The sequence below is a fragment of the Simochromis diagramma genome, unplaced genomic scaffold (assembly GCF_900408965.1).
Source record: "Simochromis diagramma unplaced genomic scaffold, fSimDia1.1 OVJJ01000585.1, whole genome shotgun sequence".
Taxonomy (NCBI): Eukaryota; Metazoa; Chordata; class Actinopteri; order Cichliformes; family Cichlidae; genus Simochromis; species Simochromis diagramma.
This window is the reverse complement of record NW_024387398.1, coordinates 870105-890397: the sequence shown is the minus strand read 5'-3', so window position 1 is coordinate 890397 and position 20293 is coordinate 870105. Positions and strand designations below refer to the sequence as shown.

Below are 20293 nucleotides of genomic sequence, written 5' to 3'. Positions count from 1 at the left end.
CGTGAGAGTTGAGGCTCAGGTGTGAAATGTCTGGTTTTCAGGGTTTTTATCGGTTTTCAGTGTTATTTTGTTATCGTTTTTATCGTTAACTCGGTTTTCCTGGGTTTTTTTCACGTGTGTTATGAATAAAGCTTCTTTTTTTCGGTACCGGTACTAGTTTTATGTTGTTGTATTTATCCGCGACACCTTAAAGGCCAGCCCGTGAAAATATTGTCGGGCATAAACTGGTCCGTGGCACAAAAAAGGTTGGAGACCGCTGCTCTAGATCCTCCAGCCCTTTGCGACACCATTTGCCGACTAGCAAGGAGAAGCCAAACCCCCAGGTAACTCAAACCAAGAAAGATGTATTAATATAACAAAACACTTTGACCTTGCAGTGTTGATATGTGTGCACTCCATAAAAACATTGTAAGGTGTGATGGGAAAAGTAAAGTAAGTTATTAAAGAAAGAATATATTTGACAATAACTAAAATATATTTAAAGTAGTGACTGTAAAGTAAACTAAAATGATGGAACTAGTGGTGAGGTGTGGAGCTGGACTTTTCTGAAATACCAAGATTAGTTAACTGACTTCATTCTCACAAACATTGTTTGGCTGCGTGGTTTGGTATTAATATATTAATATTGGTGGAAGTTCTGTATTCACTGACAAAATATTCTGCGTGGGTTGCAGCCTTTTTCAAGTTAACTAAAAGTTTATTTCCTGCACATTTAAGCTGTATAACAATGCATGAATCATATAAATGATGAAAATATTTATCATACAGCTGAAAATTTAAATAATAAAGTTCATAGTTACATTTTTTTCTCTTGCTTGACTCACCTGTAAAATGTAATCCTGATCTTTGGATGATAAAGTTCAGCTGGAATGTGAGTTCATGCGTAAGATAGTAGGATTTGTTCACATCATCACAAATTTCTGCAAGTTATTTCCCCTCAGTTCTCTTTTTTATCATGCAGAGAAGACCTGCCCCTTTGGGCTGGGACTGTAATGAGAGAAGCTATAGATGAATTTGATAGAATAGAATAGAATACAACTTTATTGTCATTGCACATGTGACAAATATAAGGCAATGAAATGCAGTTTGCATCCATCCAGAAAGTGCTTTAGCCATGATATAGATATAATATAGAGAATATAGATCTATTATAGATATGTTACAAATGTACATAAAGGTATGTTATGAATATACTGTAACTATAAATATGTACAGGCCAAAACTGTAGTGAATGTACAGGCTATGAACAGGTTATATGCGTATGGTATAATATGAAGAGCTATAACAGATTGTAGATATAAAATTGCAAGTATTAATAAACAATTGTAGAACTATAATTATCGTATTGCACAGTGTGATTGTCTATACAGTATTTACAGCAGTGCAGTTGAGATCAGTGAGATATACGGATAAATTATACAGTAGCCATATAAAGTGCCAGTGCTTGTAAGTGGCGGTTCAGTCCATGTGAATATGAGGGTACATTTGTAGGCAGACACACAAACCAAAAAATAAACAATATCCAAGAAAAACACAGACATATTTATATTTTTATATAATATATTTATATATTAATATAAATATTTTTATATATACATATAAACATTTATGTTTATAAATATTTATAAACATCAATATGTAAGTCAAAGCATTTACAATTTTCAACACCAATGTAATGACAGTGTTTAAGGCATTTCTGCTTCTAATTAACCTATAAAAGATGTGATGGATGGATTACTATAACTTGTAATGTTATGGTGCTTTGTGTCTGTGAAGGTTCTCAGTCATACAGATCATCGTAGTCTAAGGAGCTTGAAAAGAAAAGCGTCTTCTTTAGTTTCCTTAAAGATGTTTCATGCGAGAAGCTTCTTCAGTTCTAAGAGCCCTTGGTGGAGAGCCCCAGATTTAATCCCTATGGGGGTGTCACCAAGAGGGTCATGGACCCCCTGTTGATCTTCTACCTAATCATTTGCTTTCACATCAGATATGAATGTGACATTTGTGCAGGTGTAACCCAGCTGGAGAAATGAGTAAACATAAGATACACTTTATAAGGTATTTGTTTAGTTTCAGAATCATTCTTTTATTTGTTTTATTTTATTGTTGCAAGAAGTGATAATGTAACAAAATGTGTTGTATTCCCACACTTCTTGCTGTGCCTAGCAGAAGCTTTAATTTTGAAGTTTTCACAGGAGGTTGTGTGTTTACATGGCGTATTGTTACCAGCCATTTGAGGAAAAAGAAAAATCCAATGCTATCTTGATTAGCAGCAGAAACTGTCTCGTTTACAGAAGCAAAGCTTCATAAAACTTGTTATAAAGTGTTCAGAAGTTATTGGCTAACATTTCAATAGTGAAGTGAACGTTAGACAGAGCTGCTGAAATCAGCAGAGGTGGCGGCTAAGTTAATAGTGTTCCACGTGTCTTGGTAAGGTAACTGACTTATGTTCAATGATTGTAATGATGATGCTAATCATAGTAGTTGATGCATATTTTTCTACTGTATGTGTCATGTCAATGATAAGTGTTTGTGTTAAGAGGGAATAAATGCAATTTGCAATAGTTTTGTGCCAAATTTAGTGTAACGTATGTTCTGAAGAAATTTAAGCTTTAACATTTGTATTTCATTTGTCTAATAATTGTAGTAAGTAAGTAAGTAAAATTTATTTATATAGCACCTTTTAAGACAAAAACGCTGTTACAAAGTGCTTCACATAAAAACATGTCAAACGAACAATATTAGAAGAAATATAAAAGCATATCAAACAAGCAATAGTACAATATAAATATAAAATAAGACAACATATTACCCAAATGCCTGTCTAAACAGATGAGTTTTAAGCTGTTTTTTAAAAGAGGCCACCGTGTCGATGGTGCGTAGTGAGGAGGGTAAACCGTTCCACAGTATTGGAGCCAGGGTTTGAAAAGCGTGATCCCCCTTTGTTTTCAGACGAGTCCGTGGAATAGATAGACGACCACTATCAGTGGATCTAAGAGTTTGCTTTGGAGAATAGGGTTTGAGAAGCTCCGAGATATAGATGGGGGCCTCACCTTGTAGAGACATAAACGTAAAGGTGAGGATTTTAAACTTATATCTATACCCAATCGGAAGCCAATGCAAGGATTTTAGTATAGGAGTGATATGGGAAAATTTATTGCTGTGGGTTAAAAGCCTTGCTGCAGCATTTTGAACCGCTTGGAGCCGATTTAGTGAGGCCTTAGATACACAGGAGAAAAGTGCATTACAATAGTCTAGCCGGGAGGAAATAAAGGTGTGGACAAGCATCTCCAGTTCGGTTGTGGAGACAATAGTCCTGAGTTTGGCAATATTTCTTAAGTGGAAAAAGCAGGTACGGGTCACGGATTTAATTGTGTTACGTGTGTGTCTATTGCAACTAGTGGTGCAACGGATCGCGGTTGATCCGTAATCTGAACCGATCCCACTCCACGGTTCGGCACGCACGCGATCCGAAGATTCGAAAAAGAAGAAAAAAAAGTATGTGTATGTTGCGTCTGTCAAGCCATAGCTATGGTCAGCGCTGGCGGTCCAAGTGGAGGAGCAGAGGAGTTTGCGGTATTTAAGCAGCCCTTTGCTGCCCAGCCCGACCGGGCTAAAGCTGTTACAGAAGCTGCTGGGGTGTGTAGCTGCAGACGGGAGGCCGTATTCTGTTGTGCAAAACAAGGGGTTTAAACTAGTCAACGTGTTAGTTGACGCATTGACGCCGTGCAGCCCCATGCACGGGCCGATCCGCGGTAACTAGTTAATGGAGATTTGCTGCGTTAATGCAGTTATGGCATTAACGTCATTTTAACGAGATTTACGCTGACAGCACTTGTTTAAACTATGATGGACGTGCTTGAGCCACGCTATGATATCCCGTCGCGCGTCCACTTCAGTGACAAGATCGCTCCAAGCATGTATGAGCAGGAAAAGTTTAAAGTTATGGCTGAGCTGTCCCAGGCATCTTCTGTTGCCCTAACTACTACAAACGGGTGGAGCTCCAGGGCAACGGAAAGCCACGTGACCGTGACCGCTCATTATATCACAGCGGAGTGGTAGGTAGAAAGCCCTGTACTGCCCTATATTGCACCTTAATTTGGTTTCATATAATTGCGTGGAATGAGTCTTGAGTTGAATGTTTTTAATAGGCAAAAAGTACTTAAATAAGTAAATGGCGAGTTAAATTTTTGTCTTCCTTTTTTTTTCTGCTGATCCGAAAATTGATCCGATTGAACTGTGAGACTTTTGATCTGTTGCACCAGTAATTGCAACTATGTTGGTTAGACAAAAGTTGTAACACAAGTTACAATTTAATCAATTTAATAACTGAAGAGTACCACACTCTTTCAGGATGTAAGTAACTGCAAATTGCTGAAATAAGTGATAGATCAGAGACTATATACCTATTTTTAAATACAGGTCAGGTCTTTTAGTGAGCTTTAAGCTCCATGAGAAATGACCAGTGATTCCAATTGATGGCAAGCCTCCCAGCGTGATTTCCAGCATCCAGATCTGCACAACCAGTCAGATGGCTGATTTCTGGTAGGATTCCACCAGTCACCCCGACTGGCAACAATGAACAGACTAAAAGAGTGCACTCTAGACTACAAAAACACCAAGTGTGAAACTTCACTAGACTTGTTGCTGACTGACAGATCCTTTCAGATCATTCCCTCATCCGATCTGTGCTTTGACTTGACTGACCCTCTATAAACTCTGAGGAACAAACTGAACTATAAGGTTGCAGCCTAACAAATACTTTCAAAGGGACAATTTCAATGATTAAGGACAATGTGTTTCATTTTATTTTGTAAAGGGTCCTAGTTGTTATTTTTGTTGTGAACTGTTACCTGTTGAAACTAAAGTCACAAGTTAACTGAAATTTCTGTGTATTCTGATTAATCACACTCATGTCCAGCTCTTCCCTGAACTTAGAGTGAGGTGTGCTTACCCAGGAGTGGATTACACAAGCAAACAGAAAGTGCAAGCTAGTGGTTAAAATGAAAAAGGAAGTGGCTTCCAGGAAAGTGGGGTGAGGAAATGAAACAGTTGATTCCAAGAATGGACTGAAAGCATAACAGCACTGAATAAACCCAGTGTTCAGCAGTTCATTTCTGATGTGTTTGTGTGTTTTTATGTCAAATATCAATATCATATTGCTTATATCAATAAGTGCACTGTAATCAAAATGTGAAGGGGTTATACAGTCCAGGAATCAGAAGCTTTGCTCACTTCCCAAAAATTAACAGTCTCTCGTTTTTATGGCAGTTTCATTTAAATTTTATTTTTATGTTGCTGAGGAAAATACGTGTTTCATCCCTTATAACCCAGCCACAATTCTGGCTCCCACAGGCCGGCTGTGCCCATGTGACTCACATTTAATAACCTTTGACCCCTCATAGTTGATATTGTTTCTTCACATGTTTAAGGTTACTCAAGTGCTGCTATGAGAGTCAAAATGAAAGTTATAATATTTGCTAACATTGTACAAGTGAAGGACTACAAGTCACTTCACTTCACCAGCTTACAATTAAGAGTAGAGCTTCAGGGGACACAAAAAAATCTTCATCATGTCATGATCAGGCTGTGTGCAGGCAGGAGAGGACCCAAACGCAAACTCACGGGAAAACAGGACTGAACTCAAAATACAGCTTTATTGCTGACAAAAGATAACGGCAATACAAAAAAATATGAAACTGAACTGGGAAGTACTAAGGAACTGACTCACGAGGAAACACACGGAGGCACACGTTCTCCCACACAGTCATGAGGGAGAACGCGACACTGAACTGAGGGAGACGTGGACATAAATGCACAGAGGGTAAACGAGGGAAGTGGGAGCACATGGGGAACACAGCTGACACAGATAATCGTAACGAGACAGGGCAGGGGTGAACACAACATGACGCATACTGACGAGACACTGTCAAAGTAAAACAGGAAGTACAGAGGTTCAGACAGGAGGAGAGAGCACGGACATAACGGAAAACATGGAATAAAACACAAGGAGGGGGAAACAAGGGTTCACAGATACACAGAGGGGCACACAGGAGGTAACCAAATAAGGAACATCTTAACTAAACAACCTAGGAACCAAGGCATAAATAAAGAACAAAATACAAAACACACAAAAACTAAGAATACTGGGCCAACATGGCCCAGGACCATGACAGCATCATTTAATTAATTAACTCCAACAATATTGATATTCACAGTGTAAGAATAAGAGGTTACTATACTATATTAAAATCCCTGGAAGATCCTCATTACATAAAAGTTAACTTTCTTTTTTTCTTCAAAATATCAAATTGCTATGCCTTCCCTGTACTGTGCCAGGGACATCGGAGACGGCCATCAGGACAAGCAAGACAAGCAGTGCTTGCCTAATGAAATCTAAAAACAGACAACAATAAAACCAAAGTGAAAGTGACCTTCTCCCTTCATCTTGAACAGGGCTCTTTCCCATCTCTGTCCCATTAATAACACTGTAAAAAAATCTGTAATTTAACACAATTTTTTCCAAAAACTTTCTAGAGAATTTTCCCGCCATCTTAAAGTATATAAATACATAAAAATATAATTATTGTAATTTAACAGATGGCATATTTTATAGTACTTCTGTGCATCTTTAGTCATTCTTTTAATTATTAACTAAAACTGGTAAAATTACAGAAAATATTGATCATATAAATGCACAGTTTAGAGTATTTTAAGCAAATGGAGACTAAGATTTAACTAACAAAAACCTAAACTGAGAAAAAACACTTAAACACTAAGTTGGATCCCCAGAACCAGGACACATTTAATATCTTGATGCACGCTCAGTCATCCAGGTAATTAAATCCCGAAACGTTGATTCTGTTCATCTGGATGTTTTCAGTGGCAGAAATGTTTCATCATCATCCAGGTGACTTCTTCAGTCTCAGCTGACTGAAGGTTTCCAACCTTATAAACAGTACATTTGCACTGTGAGGTCAGTTCCTTGATCATTAATATACATACAACATACGCCTCATATACACACATTGTGTGATTATTTACAGCTTATACTGTTTTTTATTGTTTACTGATATTACTGCACTACAGAGAGGGAGAGAACCAACGTTTCCTTTCAGACTGTGCATTTCTGTAAATACCATGAAATGACAATAATCCTTCTTCAATCTTGAACCTTGAAAAAGAGAGAAAGATGCTTCACTGGACAAATCTATCACATGAAACATCTACTTTGGACTGTGCCTCTCAGACACCCAAACCCCTGCCTTTGTCCCAGTGTTTGTGTTCTGCCCATCCCAGCTTCCTTCCAGCCACACAAAGCCACCTCATAACTGGTCCTACTGACTCCAGTGGGTAATTCTGTGACATGAGCTTTCTCTTGGTATGAAAGTAGTGCTACACCACAGACAGGCCACTGAAGACGCACTCAAGTCATCACACAGCAAATGTCCTCTGAGAAGCGCATGGCACAACATAGAAGAGCCACCTCCACGGGACAAGACTCAGCAGTCCATCTGCATCTAAAGGTCAAAGGATGCCAATGTTCACATTTTGGACAGAGAAGACAGATGGTTTGAAAGAGGAGTGAAAGAAGCCATCTATGTCCACTGTGAGCGACCATCTTTGAACAGAGGCGGGGGTTTACGACACCAACTGTCTGCCATCTATAATCCAGTTTTGAGATCCCTCCCCAGACGCCTTAACGCCCACTCACATCCTGGGCCATCTGACCTCAGGAAATCACATGATAGGGTGGGGCCAGGTTTCACAATGAGCTCACCCGAAACCCTGAGTGATTGGGACCCACACCCATTTTCATGTGATTAGGTAGAGGATCATCAGGGGGTCCTTTGTCCCTCTGTGGGGGGAAACTCCCACTAGGTTTAAATCTGGGACTCCCCACCATTTGACCTTAGAACTGAAGAAGCTTCTCAGATGAGAGGTGAAACATCTTCAAGTAACTTAAAGAAGTCCAGACGCTTTTCTTTGCAAGCTCCTTAGTCCTCTGAGAAGGATATTAGGTGTCAAAACAGTCATTCATGACCCTGACTTATTTTTATTATTTTAGGAACTAATAAAAAAGTTTAAAAAAACACCAAAAGTTTATGGCAGCCATCATTTTTATGACTATCATAAAATTATATGTCGTAATAATAATCAGTAATCTGTAATAACCAGTAAATAATATCATCATCAAATATCATGATGAAAATATGCAGATGCAATAGGATGATGAATAGGATGCTTGAGAGAGAAATTAAAATGATGGAATAATAATTTGTCATGGTGTTCTGTTGTGTGTGTGAAAGTCTGTTAACCCATAATAAAAAGGTTATTCTTAATCAAACCCCACACTTGCCACACATGTCATGGTTCTGGGTCAGTTTGACCCAGCAGTTTCATGGGTTTTGGTATTATTCTGCATTATGGTTTATGTTCTGATTCTCTAGTTATGCTGTTTTGATTATTATTATCCGGTGTTTCAGTTTAATTCTTGTTCTCCTGAAGCCAGTGACCCCGAGTGACCAGAAGTGCTCACTTCCCTGAATTTCACCTACTGGGAATAACCTCCTGACTGTACCCCTGGCTGCGATCTCGAACTCCTCCCAGACCCATAAATAAGGTGATTTCAGAGAGGCAGGCCACTGCGGCTTTGATCTGACCAATGAGCTGAATTAACAGCCTTCTGACGAGTTTTTTTTTAATTAACCAAGACAGCTTTGCAGACTCTAGAGAAACACAGAATTCGTAACCAGCTGTTCTGCAACTGTTTTACTGACCGGCATCACTTTGTACCAGCAGTGATCAGCGTTTCTGGTCCCCTTCAGGCGTTTTTCCACCTATGATATTTTTACCCCCAGTACAGGATTTGGGACTGATTCATCACGCCCGAGGAGAGCAGGGGACACAAATGATTATGACCAAGCGACACACACACACACACACATTTGATGGCAGGTCTTAGATAATCCTGAGTTATTGTGTCTGATGGTGAAAAGCACAAAGTTTTGGAAGAGGTGTGCAGGTGTTGCGCTCTAAAAGTAGTTATAACATTTACATTTTTCTGAATCGTTGGGAAAATCTTTAAAGACTATTCTTATTTAATTGTGTTTTGTTTTTGGACACATTTCTAGTTAATTTTTGTAGTTCACTAGCTCCAGGAGGTCAGAGTTCAGACGTGTGATGTCATCAGTAAGCGCAGAAAAAAAACAAAGAGGGTCTGAGACGTGAGAGAGCGATGTTTTGCTGATGATATGCTATGCTGCCTGTACACTCCAAACCTGAACTGAGGAGAATAAAGTTGCCAGAAGGAGAATGGAGTCATGTCTCTCTGAGGGTCCAACACAGGCACTGTGTGTTGAGAAGCACTAATGTAACAAAGGCTGTGTCCCAATTAAGAGACCGCACACTTGAAGTACGCGCACTACATACGGTGCGTACTATAAGTACGAGAAGGGCAGAAGTGAGAGGCTTGTGAGTCTGGCCTTCGTCGCGCTGCTCAGGTTGCCTAGCAACCATGATACTAACCGTGAGAAATGTTTCATACAGCTTTGTGTGACAGAAATGAAGGAGAAAAAATGTTTTGTTGGTCATTCATTTTTGTCATGACATCACTTTGATTAGTTGAGTATCTGAGGCTGAGACCACAGGACTGTAAAACATGATTGTTGGGCTTCATGTCTGTGCTGAACAGTCATTTAAGATTAGTTAGTAAATAACAATTAGCTCATGTTGTTCATGAGACTAAAGTTTGGTAATGTAAATATAATATGGCCAATATTATATTTATTGTCAGATTATTACGATGATTATATGTATATATATATATTACAGCAGTGAGCTTGATCTCTGGGTCAAAGATTCAAGTTGCAGTTATTTATATGTCCTATCACCTTAAATCTTCACTCAAAGACAAGTATCTTTGACAGTGTGTATATAGATGTGTTATATATAAGAGACAAATGTTGTTCCTTCAGTATGTCAGTATGTTGGCATTATTACATTTGGCTCAATGCTTACATATATGTGTGTAAAAAGCAAATGTACGAGCTGTGATAACTGTGTCTGATAAAATGAAGAGTAGACTGATATATGAAATATTCCTTTATTGGGTGAGAAAATCAGACCATGTCATAACTGCTTTAAGTCACACAGAATAGATATCAGAGCCTTAAACAGGCTGACTTCTGCTAAATGGGTCAAACTGGGCAGAAAGTCTACAAACACATAACATCCTTATAGAATATGATGTAACACTATAGATCAACTTACCTCAGAATATATAAAGCATATAAACAGTTACAGCAATATGATGCAACAAACACAGCAGCTACTGATCCAAAATACTCAAAGCTTCATAGAACTGAAACCAACATTTATTTTTAGCTCCATTCTGCTGCTGATACATACTTTAGGTTTCTGAACATTAAACTTGTTGCTGCCTTTCATAGTGTGTAACTTGAAGGCCCTGAGTACTTTCTCCCACACTGAAAACACTGGGATGATAACATTATTTGAACATTACCTAATAAGACTGATTCAGGACAGTTATGTTAAACTTTCCTAGCAGTCCTTCACAAACAGGGAACAGTCTGTCTATTCTCTCCATCTGTCAGCTGCTGCTGGCTCTTCCTCCTCCTCTTCCTCACACACTGCTGAGTTTGTCCTGGTGGATCATCAGGGCTGCAAAGCCTCACAGATGATGTGCAGCAGTGGGTCCCTCAGTCTGTCCTCACTCTGGACACTTGCAGTTGTCACACATGGAAATCAAATGTGTGATAAGCTGCAGGATTCAAACACAAGTGTAACTTATAAACACATGTTCATACTTTTATTCCACAATCAGAGAGAAAGAAACAGAGAGAGAGTGCAGGACAGACAGACAGGTGACAGTCTCAGGTGTACACACTGCTACACAACAGCACCAGAGAAGCAGGATTTAGTGTTCGTGTTATTACGAGTGTAAACAAGAAGAGTTCCCAGATGGTGCAGTGGACACATGTGTGACTGCTGTGATTAAAGCATCTTTCTTTCAGCTTAACGAGTGAACCGTCAGCTCGTTCAAACACACGTTAAAGTCCGTTTGGCTCGACACCACCGAACAGAGGCAGCAATATAACATAGCTCACATTAACAGTGCAGTGAATCCTGCTTGTGCCGTGATATTCAGGACTGCAAACCGAGCAGCGTCACTGACTTTCAGCTTGTTGTGTTTGTGGATATATGACTGACTTTAATTATCCACAAATCATCACATTCTCTGTAAGATTAAGGTCAGCTATTGAACGGCGTATATTTTAAAGTGAAGGCTTTAAAACCAAGTTAGTACAAAATTATCCACACCCACCGGACCACGCTTGGTATTTGGTGGAATCGACGGCGCATTTGAAGTACACTTCGATTTGGGACAGCCGTCGTCGCGTGGCGCTGACGTAATCGCAGTCAAAATGCGTACTTCAAGCGTGCGGTCTCTTAATTGGGACACAGCCAAAGTGTTCCACAGGTTACGTCCGTGGTGGCCAGCTTGTTTTCCCAGTAGAGTGGAGGCCTGCCTCAGTTGCAGCTCTTTTATAGGCCAGTCTGAATTGAGAAGGCGTGGTCTTTAGAGTATATAAAGCGGGCAGGAAATGGATAGGGGGCCATTTTGAGAAGTTGCTGTCTGTATGTGCTGTATGTGCAAGAGACAATGACAAGAGACAATAAAGTAAAGTTAAGACAGAGTGATGTCTGATGTTTTCCTCACCACACCTCTCTGCGTGACACTGGAAATGTAAAGGTGTGTAAGCTCTAAAACGTCTTTGTGAACACTTTTCTACGTATATGATGCTTCAAAAATGTGACACGTGTAATGTGATCATCAAAGAACATGAATTGATCAAACTTTTATTTGTATGTTATAATGTTTATCTTACACTGTGTAATTTTTACAGAATAATAATAATGGATTGCATTTATATGGCGCTTTCCGAGACCCTCAAAGTGCTTTACATTTCCACTATTCATTCATTCTCACATTCACACACTGGTGGAGGCAGCTACAGTTGTAGCCACAGCTGCCCTGGGGCAGACTGACAGAAGCGAGGCTGCCATCGGCCCCTCTGGCCATCACCAGTAGGTAAAGTGTCTTGCCCAAGCACACAACGACCAAGACAGACAGAGCAGGGGATCGAACCGGTAACCTTCCAGTTACAAGATGAGCATCCCAACCCCCTGAACCACAATCGCCCCAACGACCATGCAATGTCTACAACGTTGTTCATTGTATGAATGTGTAATCATGTATCTTTGATAAATAAAATATTTGTACTTTGTGGTTATTAAATAAATATTAGTCCCATATGTCACTGATAAACACGGATGCTAAAGAAATGTTTGATGGAAAAAGGAAATGCAGTGTTTGCTGCTAAACTTTGAGGTGCTAAGTCACCAATAAGAAAATGCCAGCAGGTCATGACACTAGCAGCCCTGATTCTGTATGTAAAACATGAAAAACTCCACAGCAGTGATACTTGTTCTTACATAGGTGCACTTAGTGTTAGTTATGGTACTTTACTGTTCCAATGAAACAAGAAGATCTCATTTAAAGTAAAATTTTTGGCCATTCTGTGATCTCATTTACCATTTTCTCTTAATATCTTACTTTTAAGATAGATTCTGTTTTAAATCAGGTTGTGATCCTAAAGTCACTCTCATGGCACTGATTTTCTAGTAATGTACAAAAATTGCAATGTCATCTAAATTTCCAAACTGCCTTTTTTCCAGTGACTGTTATGGTGAAATTTAAGTTATTTTGTGTGACTGCACACTGCCCATGAGATGACTCATTAGTAAGAAGTACAGCAGAAGTTTCATTTCAGTTTTATCCTTATCTATTTATTTCAAAATATGTGATCACAGCACAATTTACCCAAATGTGCACTTGTCTTTTTTAGTCACAGTGCCTTTACAACCAGGAGAACCAAAACTGCAAAGACTTTTTGGAAGTTTGTAAAGAGCTGCCTCAGATCCCTGTGAAGCAGCTGTTTCACATGGATCACGTTAAAGCCGGCCTCCTCCACTATCTCAGTGGTCAAAGTGAGATCCTCACTTTCTGAAATAACTTTATTTATCAGAGGTTTTTCCCATTGGTAAAGGGTTGGGCCACCTCTATTTTAAATGGCTTTATTGGTGGAATGGGGAGGAGCCCCCCCCCTCTGGGCCCCACTTTGTAGGCCCAGAGTGGCTGCTGTGTGAAGATGCACCTGACTCTCTCTGGTGTCCTCAACCGTCTCACACTGAGGTGGAGCGTGACACAATCACCTTCTCAGCAGAGCGCTGATGGAGGAGGTGAGGATGGACTCGATGATTGCAGTGTAGAATTGCATCATCGTCCGTGTTGGCAGGTTGAATTTCTTCAGCTGCCTCAGGAAGTACATCCTCTGCTGGGCTTTCTTGATGACGGAGGTGATGGTGGGCTCCCACTTCAGGTCCTGGGTGATGGTGGTACCCAGGAAGCGGAATGAGTCCACAGAGGTGATGGGGTGTCAGTCAGGATGATGGGGGGGAGTGGAGCTGTGTGCTTCCTGAAGTCCACAATAATCTCCACTGTCTTCTGGGCATTCAGCACCAGGTTGTTGTGGCTGCACCAGGACACCAGACGTTCAACCTCCCTCCTGTAGGCAGACTCATCCCCGTCCGAGATGAGCCCAATAACGGTGGTGTCATCTGCAAACTTGATTAGCTTGACAGACTGGTGGGTGGAGGTGCAGCAGTTGGCGTACAGGGAGAAGAGCAGAGGAGAAAGAACACAGCCCTGAGGGGAGCCGGTGCTGATGGTCCGGGAGTCCGAGACATTCTTTCCCAGCCTCACATGCTGCTTCCTGTCCGTCAGGAAGTCAGTGATCCACCGGCAGATGGGATCAGGCACATTCATCTGGGAAAGCTTGCCTCGGAGATGGTCTGGAAGGATGGTATTGAAGGCAGAGCTGAAGTCCACAAACAGGATCCTGGCGTAGGTTCCTGGGGAGTCCAGATGCTGCAGGATGAAGTGTAGGGCCATGTTGATGGCGTCATCTACAGACCTGTTGGCTCTGTATGCAAACTGCAGGGGGTCCAGGAGGGGGGCCGTGAGGGTCTTGGGAACAGGGACTATGGTGGAGGACTTGAAGCAGGCAGGCACATGACATGCCTGCAGTGAGGAGAGTCTGAGAGTGGCAGGAGACACACCGGCTGGGCCGGGAGCTTTCTGGGCGTTCAGGCTCTTAAACTGCTTTCTCACATCTGCTTCATGAATATGAAGGGGTGTAGTGGGAGAAGGTGGTGTGAAATCCTCATTGGTGTGGGGTAAGAAGGGGGGTGTTGTGGGTGAAGTGTTTGATGGTGGTGATGGCTCTGTGGTGGTGGGAGAGGGAGAGGTGGGGGAATGAGTGTCCAAAGTGTCTCTGGCTACGTCCACACTAGCCCAGATAGATTTAAAAACGGTGTTTTCATCTGAAAATGCTCCGCGTCCACACTAGCATTTTCAATCGTTTTCACAGAGTTGTGCATCCACATTGAAACAGCCGAGAACGCTTCCCAGATAGCAAGGAGACATTGAAACAATGTTTAGTCAATACCAGGCGATGTCATAGAATCAACGTTGAGATCTGACGTTGACCTAACATCACTCTTGCACCCTTTTTTAATATTGAAACAACATAAGGTTTTGATATTGAATCAATGTTGAACGCTGACATTGATTCAACGTCAAAATTTCAAACACTGTTAATGTTGAAACAATGTCAGATTCTGATATTGAATCACTGTTTAACTCTGATGTTGATTTTTCATCACTTTTGCACCCTTGGTTACTATTGAAACAACAATAAAGTAATGATTAAAAATCAGTACTTAACAGGTATTTGTATTAATACAAAACCGCTGCAAATTACCAGCAATATTTAAACCTAAAAGAAAATTGTGTATGATCCACAAATAGGAAACCCATTATATGCTGGACATAGTCTTACAATTTGTCATGTCCACAATAATATCCCTATAATATCAAGCATCTAGCATTATGTAATAAAAAAATGACAAGACATCTGTATCAATAACAAAGTAATTTCTTATATTAAAAAAAGTTTCTTTGTTACATGTATTGGTTACAGGTCACTTATTTTTTTTTAGTTTACTCGGGGATCGAGCTGGATATCGGGCATCCTGCACCACCCATGTGATCTGGAGCGTAGCGGAGACATTTCTGCTCTGCTTGGGCAAAGGACACAAACAAAAAGAAGAAGAAGAAAAAAAGGCCAAATTAGAGCTTAAATATGAATAACCTCTTGTCAATTGTATTCAGCAGGGAGAAATTATGGGATTAATATGAAAGTCACAAGGCAGAAATCAGCTAACTGCTGCCTGACTTTGATTCTCAAAAAGCCATTAGCTGAAAAGCTCAAAGCCTAATTTTCTAGAGATAAAATGAATAAACCAAACTATTTGCAGTGAAATGTATTCCTATTCCCATTTGTTGGATCTTTCAACGATAGCCTCTGTTGTATATTCAATCAGAACATACAGGAGAAGGCCATTTTTAAGCAGTTTAACTGAATTTGACAATTTCTAAAGTTCAGGGCTACAAAAGTCCCATAACCTTTAAGAACTTATCATTGCTTTATTTGCCTCCGCTCATTGCAGTTTGTTGTGGAAGTTTTCCATTAAATAAAGCCTGCAGACGAGCGGTGAGCAGTAGCTAACATTCTTTAATCAAAACACAAAGAACAGACAACCAAGCTTGGTAGAGCCTGCATGATCGTGGGACAGACGGTCAGCAGAGTCTCCCTGAGCCCAGCATGGCTCTCAGTTAAATACCTTCTCCAGGAACAAAAGGCAGTACACTGCTGTTTCACACCTTAAGCTTCACACTCCCTTGCTACCTCCCAGAGTCCTCGAGGAGACAAAAGATTCTTCCTGTAGAGTTGTCTGCTTCCCCCATCTTCCTTACCAGACCACCACCATCTGTCTAACTGTATCCACTGTCTCATCTTGCCATTTTGCTCCAAAAGTGGCAAATGTCCAACTCAGGCAGTCTTTTCAAAGGTCCATTCACACACAGTGAAGCTGCAGCTTGTTGGAAATGCACAACTCGAACAGATGTGTGGCAGACTTGCGTTTTAGGAGCTGCTACCGACAAACCAGCAAATAAACACAAAATGTGTCATCTGTGACACTTGTGAGGTTATCTCAAACACACTCCGTCAGTCTTGATGCTGTTGAACAAAAAAATGTTTAAAAATGTGGCGAGTTTACCTGGTGATATTCTCATGCGCGACGCGATCGCGAAAACAGCAAACAATTAACACCACGCCGATGTTGTTCACGGGACAGCAAGAGTAAACGATCGTGAGACTCTTGTCGTCGTTATCGTTCCCCTCGCACGTTTTATTTCTCTGATTTCAGCGTTTTTGCTTCACAACTAAAGCGAGCAGTTTGCTTTGTGCACTAACATGGACTCGAATCAACCAGCGCCACCTCTGGCCAAGTGCCACAGCCTACAGCCAGATCAACCTGTGACACACATCTGCAGCACGTTTGAATTTGTTTCATGCACATTTGTACCTTTCAATTGTGTCTGTTTGTGCGTCATGCAAATAAACCTTTGAACTGAATGAAATGATATCATGTATTTGTAAAAAATTCCAAATTATATATACGAAGTCACAGGAATCACCACCGCTGTTCATCATGATTTTAATATTTTTGCCCATGAGAAAAACATCCTGAACAAATATGACACATCAATATTTCATTAGTGTTGTCACATCACATCCTGTAAGCATAGTCTGCCCGTGTATTTTCTCTGCAAATGAACATTTTAGAGTTGGTTGTTATATACAGTCTGTATAAGTGTGGTTAATCCAATAAACATTTGTAAGGAGATGGCAGTTACTGTAAACGTGTCCAGTAGGTTCACGTTCAGATCAGAAAACCGTTTCAGCTGCAGGCATCTACTCCTGTAATTGAAACAATCACCTCATACGCCTCATGTTTTACACCCCTATAAGGTGAGCTTGCTACACTGCACATGAATATTACGTGACATGGTACGACTAACTCATGTTCAAACATTTAAGATACTGTTCAGCCATTTTGTTTACTGGGTAGTGCATAATGGCCGAGTTACCTGAGTGGGAATCCACTAAAGCAAAAAAATAATATATTTTTTTTTATTAATTACAAAAACCTTATAGGAAAACCTAAGAAACAGTTGCAGAAGCACAGAAAAAACTGCCGTGTACGTTATAGTGTGTAAATTCAAAAACTGTATAGAGAGAATGGCGCAATGAAAACAGAATAAGATAAGATGAACTTTATTGAGTAGAATATAGGCAGTAAGAGTTTTGTAATTAACTTTAAATCATGTTTGCCAAAGACAATGCAGTAAATTAACCCAGTTCTACCTGCTAGCTAAAGATGTTATGCTTCTCCCCCTTATACCGTTTAGGACGACTATAGAAAGTTACTAAAATAACCATTGATGAAAACGTATCAAACTTTCAGTATTTACCTTTGTCATAGTTTTCGATTCTTTGGTATCCTTTTGTCCTCCACGTTCTCAAACACCAGGGAGAGAAAAGGCCGCAACTGACGAAAGACCGCGAAGACTAGACGCTAGGCGGTGCAATCGGCTCCTCCCTCTTTTTAAACTAGCCAATAGGAGCTGCTCACATTAAAAACAACTTTATTTAAAAAGTCATTTTACACCTGATACAACATTTTAAAAGTCAAACAATGCACAAGTTTAAAAGAACAATTTTATTTTTCAAAGTTTTTTAAGCATAGGGATGGTTAATATGTTTAAAAAATTCATATATAATATTTGTCAAATAATTGTCATCCAAATCAACATCATAATAAAAGTGTAATTAATAAAATATATAATAATGATAATAAGAATAATAACAGTTTACCTAAAAGCTCTTCTAACATTAGACTGCTTTTGAAAAGTTTCAATAGTGTCAATAAGGACAAGGGAGTTTCACAGTTGAAGTGTGACTGCTTGAAAGACCCCATTCCCTCTCCTTTTCACTAGTTCAAAGAAAATATAAATTATTTTTGGTTATGTAATTTGAGGGCACAAGTTTGAAGAGTAACATTTTAACAGATCGGTAATATACTTCAGGAGCTTTACTGGATCTGATTAACCAAAACTTCCAACTTCCATGTAGCTAACTGTCTTTTCTCTAATACAGTAGAGTGTGTCTGATCTATTTATAATCCTCAACTGCATGTTTGCTCAAGTAAATAGTCTAATCCTTAATTTGCAAATGCCAAATCTGGATTTTGTCTGTGTAATTCACTTTTATCTTAGGTTTTTTATTTGTATTTTTTGCTTTTCTTTTTTCTACTCTTGCGTCCGTTTTAATCACTTAATATTGCTGCTGTGACAAGTGAATTTACCTAAGAAGAATCATGAAGTCCTTATTTTGTCTTATCTGAGCCTCACCATGCAGCCTACCATGCAGAGTACTGAAAGTTCAAATTAAGTACTTTAAATGAAATCTAAAATTAAGAAGTAACCAGTTTCAAACCAGTTATTTGGAATAGTGTGCAGAGTGTTTTGAGTAACATTGAATGTTCAAAAACATCAAAGTTCCTATAGTCTCACTTGACAGCTGGGCTGTAGTGTCTGATAACACATAACATCTTGAGGTCTCAACGTGGACTTTGAGTACATTCGCTAGCCAAGGCTAAATACTGAGAGGGTCAAAAATGAAGGGTAAAGAACATCTGACTGTACGTAAGGATAGCAAAAGTGATAGACTGAGACTAAATATGTTAAAGTTAGGGTGATTTGTTAGAGAATGGTACCCCATGGGTGCCGTCTGCAGGTTATAAAAGAGAGTTATGTTCATACTTTCTTTTGAGTTTCTTTTTACAATTTGACTTTCAGAACTCCCTGGGTTGTGTGCAATCTGTGATGGGCTTGTTTGGAATAAATCCTCCTTTATTCAAATAACACTTTCTCTGGCTCTTCACAGAAGAAGAATCCTCACATAAGCATGTGCTACCATTTTGAACCAATGTACACATTTACCATCACTGACCCAACTAGGACCTACATTGGATGCCCACCCATATGGATTTAATGTTAGAAACCCAAGTGGGTCCCATATATACTACACAATCTTGAGCCCATGTAAAATATATGCCCATATTAATTTAACATAACCCATTTGGGGCCCACATAGACATGTTTTCAGGGTCTGACTTGCATTTGCCCATATGCGACCCATATAGTTTGACCAGGTGGGCCCCACCTGTGTCATCAGTACTAAAAAAAAAATTGATTTAATGTGGTTTAATGTGTTTAATGTGAAAAACCCAAGTAGGCCCCATACAAAAAGCCCAGTTTGAGCCCATGCCCACATGGTACCCATCCAGCCCGAGCAAAAACCAGGTGGGGCCCATATATACATGTTGGCTGGGTTAGCAAAAAAGAGAAAGGATTCAAATTCTATATTTCTCAGTATTTGTAAACAGCGGTCCCACGTTTATCACGGGTGTTATTTTCCAAAAATAACCAGTGATATGTGAAATCAAGTAGCCAGTTTTATTTTTTGACGGTGCAAAACGTTTCGTCGACATTGTTGTGTTTGTTGGGGAAAAAACGTGCAAACATACAGCACTGCACTTCAGAGTCACACTGCTAGCATCGATGCAGCGATTCTGTACTGTACAGGAGAGACGTCACGGAGGAGATCGTCTGCAGCGATCAGGACGCAGGACACAATGTGATGTAAAAAAAAAAAGCATGCAAACTTGCACTAAAAAATCTGTGAAACAGCGAGGTGAAAGGTGAACTGTGTTATAGCGAGGGACCGCTGTAATTTTGAAGGTAAGTCACAACATACCTTTCGTAAATACTAATGTATAGAAACCCTTACCAGCAATCATTCATTTTGTGTGGCTTTTTTTCACGGTTTGTTAACATGCTGTGTAGGTGTGTACTTGACTAGCTGATCTCGACATAACGGGGAAACATCTGGTTTGACTATTCTTCACCTGTAGTTTGAATGCTGAACATTTGCCTGTTTAAATCATCAGACCAGTCATTATACAGAGATGTGCTTCTGAATGTGGACGAGGTGTCTTCTGCTGCAGTGATGCAGTTCTGCTTGTGCTGAGTGATGTGAACAACTGATCGATCTAAACGCTTTAAACGTCAAAATTGATCATTAGATTTTTTATGACACAACAGTGGTGAGTGTTCCCACCTTCTGCTCTTTGTAACTTAATGCAATCTTTCCGTTTTCAAGTTGTGGACATGATTGTG

General features: G+C 39.9%; 1 protein-coding gene across 1 annotated transcript in view; it reads right to left on the bottom strand.

Annotated features, from left to right (window-relative positions):
- LOC120720434 overlaps positions 1–903 on the bottom strand; it is a 44680-nt gene extending 43777 nt beyond the window's left edge. The window contains exon 1 of the mRNA XM_040010112.1: positions 825–903. The gene's annotated coding sequence lies outside the window, so the exon portion shown is untranslated. The remainder of the gene's footprint in view (positions 1–824) is intronic.
- Positions 904–20293: the final 19390 nt, after the last annotated feature.